This window comes from Lipophrys pholis (assembly GCF_963383615.2).
Source record: "Lipophrys pholis genome assembly, chromosome: 1".
NCBI classification, from domain to species: Eukaryota; Metazoa; Chordata; class Actinopteri; order Blenniiformes; family Blenniidae; genus Lipophrys; species Lipophrys pholis.
Window position 1 is genome coordinate 43,495,480 of NC_137635.1, and position 7,313 is coordinate 43,502,792.

The following is a 7,313-nucleotide window of genomic DNA, read 5'->3' on the forward strand; positions in this document are numbered from 1 at the left end:
AAATCGCCAGATGTGACAAAATGATCCTTGCTATTAACTTTATGATACAGATGGGTGGATTATGCTTTATGCTTCTGTAATCACAAGCCTTGGATACAGGAGACTGTTTTTGGCCTTACACTTAATATGGATTTTCATATTCAAACAGATTAATAAAAGCCCTTTATACCGTTGAGATTTTACAATCTTAAAAATCAGAAAACTTTATGTGAGAGAAATGAACGTGTGTTCAATTAATAATACAGTGAAGCCGGCTCCGTGTCTCTGTGCTTGGAGAAACCAGGAGTTCCAGGGTCTTCTGTTACAGTCGGTATCTCACCTGCTTCACCCAAAGGCTTCACTTTCACTTCACTTGAAGAAAAGTCATATCCTGACTATTTAAAAAAGCAATCTGAATTGATGGTCCTTGTTGTATCTTTTTTGGGACTGTTCTCTGCTGTGCGTGTTGGAGTTGTGTCTCACCTGAAGATGAAAAAAAAAAAAATGTTTTAATTCGTCTCAGACAGGAAACCCCCCTCTTTTGAGTGGCTGAAAATGGCAATACTGCAAACTGAAATAGATATAATCTTGAAAAAAATAAAGTTAAAATATAATATCAGATGGCTCCTTCTGTATATATATATATATTTGTTTAAAAGTTATTCTACAGAACCACAATGTGATGTGTTCAAATAGGAGACTTTATCACGTAATTATGAGAAAATGAACTCATATGAGATACTGTGAAAGCAATGGCGGAGAGGGGAGAGGAGAGGGGGTGCAGTATTCAAATCGAAAGAAATTTAAATATGAATAACATTAGGAACAACTATTTATAGGGATGAAAATTCTACCATTGGAAGAAAATCCTAATCTAACTTAACATTATTAAAACTTATCAGAACTGAATTTCAAAGCCCTTCACCCTGACAGCATGGCTAATGCATTAATACTCTATGTGTCATGGTGCAGACAGTTTATTCTCTTTAAGGTGAAGAAGCACCTCACCAGGGAGTAACCATCACTGAAATGACCTCTTCTGGATTGTTCTCTGTAAACAGGCGGCATAAATTTAGTGCACCAAGACAGGGTTGGAATTCATCCTTGCTGTAAGTGAGACAAATTTCTGCTTTGAGTTTGTTTTCATTAAGCACTGGACACATCCAGTCCAAATGCCTTCATGCACAATTTGTGCCGTAATATCCGAATCATTAGAATGATCTTTGATGCAGAAACATGATTTTCTACAGAGAGTTCAGTGGAGTCGAGGTAGAAGGGTCCAAGAACCTTGAAACTTTAGTGCATTGTGTCATTTCTGGAGACGGGAGGGAGCAGTAGTAGAATTTCATCCTCGTCCACCACTTCGTGAAGAAGCTTGTGGGATTGGTTTTTCAAGTTGTTCCTGGGGCTCACCAAGCTTTTCTTTAGCTTTCATACTTGATATGAAATATGAAAGGATTTTCCTGGCCTTTGTCCCGAATCCAGCCAGTGCCACGGGCCGCTTTGACGATGACAATACTGTGATGATAAACCCAGATCAGAGATTCTATTGCAGAGATCAGACAGTTCCAGTTGCTTCTACAGTCTACAATATTTGACAACAAATAACTGCTATAACGTCTGGTCCTCACCTTACAGCAGCATATGTCTAGTCTGTCTATGGTCCAGACATACTGCATGTAAGATAGATAGATGTAAATGTGGCAGTCACCAACCATAGCTAACTTAGTTAAACATCCCATAGAGACTGTGTCTATCCCTCGGACCACCACAAGTATAAAACTATCTAAACCTAGGAAAATAACTTCTAATGACTACAAAAACTTAATCCGTATCAAGTGTGAAACTAGACAAAATCAAGACAAAAAAATTAAATGTGGTTTCCTAAACATTAGATCTTTATCATCCAAAGCTCTTCTAGTCAATGATCTGATAACCGAACACAACATTGATCTCTTTGGATTAACAGAAACCTGGCTACGTAAAGATGAGTATGTTAGTCTAAATGAAGCCTCCCCTCCAAGTCATATTAACACTCAAATAGCTCGTGAAAGTGGTCGAGGAGGGGGCGTGGCAGCCATCTTTAACTCTCAGTTACTAATTAACATGAACCCAAAACCCAACTTTAGTTCTTTTGAGAGTCTGAGCATGACCATGCGACACCCGTCAAATAAAATAGTAAACTCTGTAGAATTTGTAATCATTTATCGTCCTCCTGGACCTTATTCAACTTTTCTAACTGAATTCTCTGAATTTTTGTCAGATCTAGCCCTGACTAAAGATAAGGTTATCATGGTAGGAGACTTCAATGTTCATGTTGACGTAGAAAATGATAGTTTCAGTGCCAGCTTTAAATCTACACTTGACTCTCTAGGTTTCTCTCAGGTAGTAGACGGGCCTACCCATAAACATCTACACACCTTAGACCTTATTCTAACTTATGGTTTGAATATAGAGCATCTGACCATCTCTCCTCACAATGATTTCCTGTCAGATCACTTCTTAATAACCTTTGACTTTGTTCTAAATAGTTATAAACCTCCGGCTAAAGCCGTGTTAACCAGGTCTCTCTCTGATAACATAGTAACTAAATTCAAGGAAAGAATTCCCTCTGCTATAGAATCAGTAGTGAATCTTCCTGACCCGTATACTGTTGCTAGCTCAGACATTGAATACCTAACAAACAGTCTGACAGATATGCTAAAAACAACGCTAGACGACATAGCTCCTCAAAAAATGAAAATGAAAAAACAGGAAAAGTCATCCCCATGGTTTAACTCATCAACCCGCGAGCTTAAACAACGCTCCCGTAGATTAGAAAGAACTTGGCGTTCAACAAAAACAGACCTAGATTATATAGCCTGGAAGGATAGCTTCAAAACTTATAAGAAAGCTCTGAGTAGAAGTAGAACTAATTACTACTCATCCTTAATAGAGGAAAACAAAAACAACCCTCGGTTTCTTTTCAGTACTGTAGCCAAACTGACCAAGAACCAAAATAGCGTTGAGCCCACCATTCCTAACAATATATGTAGTGAGGACTTCATGAAGTTCTTTCAAAATAAAATTACAACGCTTAGGGATAACATCCATCAAACCCTACCGTCCGTTAGCCCCATAACAGAGGAACTGGTTAAACCTAACAGTCATCTGGAATGCTTTCAGGAAATACAACTAGTCGAACTAAATTCCCTTATTTCTTCTGCTAAACCAACTACTAGCCTGTTGGACCCAATTCCTACTAGAATTCTGAAAGAGGCACTGCCACTAATTAATAATTCTATACTCGCAATTATTAACCAGTCTCTATCAATAGGCTATGTGCCCCAATCCTTTAAACTAGCAGTTATTAAACCTCTCATTAAGAAGCCAAACTTAGACACAAGCCTTCTCTCAAACTACAGGCCCATCTCCAACCTTCCTTTCCTGTCAAAGGTTCTGGAGAAAGTAGTCGCTAAACAACTCAATGATTATCTGCACGAGAATAATCTGTTAGAGGACCTTCAGTCCGGCTTCAGAATGAACCACAGTACAGAGACTGCACTGCTAAAAGTTACTAATGATCTTCTAACGGCCTCAGATAGAGGTCTTCTATCGGTTTTAGTTCTTCTGGACCTTAGTGCCGCATTTGATACTGTCGATCATAATATACTTTTAAGGAGATTAGAAGATGCCGTCGGCATTAAAAACTTAGCCTTAAACTGGTTTAAATCATATTTATCTGACCGGTTTCAATTTGTTCATGTAAATAACAAATCTTCAATGCATGAACGGGTCCGGTGTGGAGTACCACAAGGCTCCGTCCTCGGACCGATATTGTTTAATCTCTATATGTTGCCACTCGGAAATATAATTAGGAAACACAGCATTAACTTTCATTGTTATGCAGATGATACTCAGCTATATTTATCAATTAAAGCCAATCAGGCCGACCAACTTGTTAAACTAGAGTCCTGCCTCAGGGACGTTAAGTCCTGGATGTCTATCAACTTCTTAATGCTCAACACATCCAAGACTGAGGTTCTAATCCTAGGTCCTAAAAAGCTCAGGGATAACTTTTCAGACAGTCTGATTAGGTTAGATAATATTACCTTAACCTCTAACAGTGATATTAGGAACCTGGGTGTTATTTTTGATCAGGATCTGTCCTTTATTTCCCATGTTAAACATGTCTCCAGGACAGCCTTCTTCCATCTAAGGAATATTGCAAAAATTAGAAACTTCTTGTCCTTCAAAGATGCAGAAAAAATTATTCATGCCTTTGTGACTTCAAGATTAGATTATTGTAACTCCCTAATGTCAGGATGTCCAAACTCCTCTGTTAGGACCTTACAGCTAGTGCAGAACGCTGCTGCACGTTTACTAACCAGAACTGGAAGAAGAGAGCACATCTCCCCAGTCTTAGCATCCTTACACTGGCTTCCAATTAAATCTAGAATAGAATTCAAGATCCTTCTGATCACATATAAAACTCTTCATCAGAAGGCTCCGTCCTATATCGAGAAACTTCTAGAAGTTTATCACCCTCCACGAGCCCTTCGCTCTGAGGATGCAGGACTGTTGGTAATCCCTAAAGTCCATAAAAGTAAAACAGGAGGCAGGAGTTTCAGCCATATGGCTCCTTTACTCTGGAATCAACTACCAGCCTCGGTCCGAAAGGCCGACACCATTAGTTTATTTAAGAGTAGACTAAAAACATTCCTATTTGATAAAGCTTATCCTTAGGAATAAAATAGGAATAAAATAGGACCACTAAGTTGAGCTGCTATAGGCCTAGACTGCTGAGGGGATTTTTTCTCTCCCGTTAAAGGGAGGAACTCTACATTTGGAGGTTCTGTTTCTTGTCTTTCTTTCTTTCTCTCTGTGTAACAACATTACTGGAGCCACCAGACACTGCCGCAGTCTTTTTTATCCCTGACAGGAGGAGAGCAGGATCCAGGGGATCAGACCCAAGACTCACAGAGTGGAGTTACGACGGTCCTACTACCCAACCCCACCACAGCACCGGGACCCCACCGCAACGGCACGGCCCTTAAACTCCAGACTGAGATTGGCTCATCATCAGACCAACGCTCATCATAGACTTTTCTTAGTATTTGTACTTATCTGGCCTGTCTGCCACTCTCTCTCTCCCTCTTCTTTCCTCTCTCTCCCTGTCCTATCCCATGTACTTCTCCCCCCAACCGGTCAAGGCGGATGGCCGTCCTTCCAGAGTCTAGGGTCCGCCCCACGGTTTCTTCCTGAAGAGGGAGTTCTTGAACTTCTCTCCATGCGAGGGAGTTTTTCCTGGCCACTGTTGCTTGTTACACCTGCTTGCTTTGGAAGGGTTTAGTTGGGTCCTGTTGTACTCTATCATTGTAAGAGCGCTTTGAGATGTTTGTTGATGTGATTTAGCGCTTTACAAATAAAATTGAATTGAATTGAATTGAATTGTATTTTCAAAATGTCACTTGTCTCCCGAGAACATTTTTCAACATCTGACTTTGAGGTGCAGATGTTCGCATTCATATTTAATTTTTCTCTGAACATATTCCTCCAGGACTTTTAAAAGGAGCTCATATCAGAGCTATATTTCCAGGATAAGTGGGAAGAGTTGATGTGATCAAAAGCTCCCGCACAGCTGCTAAATGGACTGTGAGGTGTTGAATTTATCCTCGATATGCTGTGCTTAAAGGCAGCGCAGATGGCGTGTTTATTGTACAGCAGTTAGACGCGATTATCCCAGACTTATTTCTCTCCCATTATCACTCTGCTTTGTTCACCAGGAGGCAGTAAAGCTCAGGTGTTGGACCTTGTGCCGTTTTGGTGACATGGATCAGACTGTTGGTTGAAAAAGCAGTTTTCTTCTTGCCCTTCCACAGAATGAAAGTCATTTTCTTCCCAGGAGTGATGATTGCCTCGGTTATTCATTTTAGTCAGTTTTCATATGGTTGAACCTCGTGTTATATCAGATGAATCATTCCTACAGGAACAAAATAACAGCATCCAAAAAGACTCATGGTAATTAGATTTCAATTTATGCTTCTTCTCAGTGTCAGGAGGGGCGAATCTGTCAAAGTGAGTCAGTACAATTCATCCCAAATCCGTCTCGGAAGCAGAGAGGCTCCGGGGGAGACGACAGCTGCTTCTGTAGGTGGAGACGATCTGATGTGCAACTACAGCCTTTCAGATTCCTGGCTTGTGTGAAAGTACCGCTGGAGTTACCTTTTATTAAGGACACAGACAGACCATGATACCTGCTCTCCAAAGCAAAAACTATCATTAAAGATGAAGTGGTTCATACCGAAAGTAAGCACGAGGTTAGTTAAAAGTGTGGTTAAAAAACAAAAAAAAACTGTCATCACATAGAATTCACAGAAAATAGATTTACTGTGAAAAAAAGTCTTGAAGGTGTTGACATGATTTATTCAGTGATTCCACCCCCCATATGCTACTTGGATTCATCCAGTTTAGGGCCGTGGAGCTGATCCCAGCTGTGACGATGGATGAAGGCAGGTGACACCTTGGACAGGCCGTCAGTCCTTGACAGAGCAAACATGGAGAAACAAATCGCACAAATTGACATTTAAGGACAATTTGAGATTAGCTAGAATTCACAAACTCCAAAAATGCAGACCTATAAACCCAATCTGGATTCAACCCAGGGACATTCTAACTAAACAAGTATACAGCCCCAATATTTATCACATCACACAACATCATCTATATATTCAATTTGTAATATTTTCTCACTTTTAAGCACAGAAAGTAGCTGCCCAATCTCTAAAAATGTTTTCATTGTACATTTCCTCATGTTAAATATCTTTCGATCAAACAATGTTTCTAGGTACCAAATTACTGGACCTTCACCGTCCTAGAAATCTTTCCAACCTCTTCTAACTACCTTAAATCAATATGTCTCACTGGGCTGTGAGAACTTGATACTACCTACCTTGATACTACCCAAAAAATGCAGGAAAATACAAATCAATTTTTACTTGTAATCCTAATGAGTTTGATCTTTGCATATCTTCATGTGGTAAAACAGCCGTGACTGTTTTGCTACGACTGCTATAAAAGTCACGCCACCGTTAATCAAACGAGAATTCTTTAGTATGGCGTCGATCCTCTGTCCAATCACTTGGTCATCAGACGTCAAAGATGTTCAGATCATGTTCTCAATCAGGCCCTGGGCATGTTTCGAGATGTTTTTGAACATCCTTCATGAATTATTTGTAATTTGTCACTGCCAAATGAGATAGGGGATTGATATACATAACGTCAAAGAATGTTGGTCATATTTCCAATGACCATAACTACGAGAGATCTCTTTCTATCTTACCTGCAGCAAAATG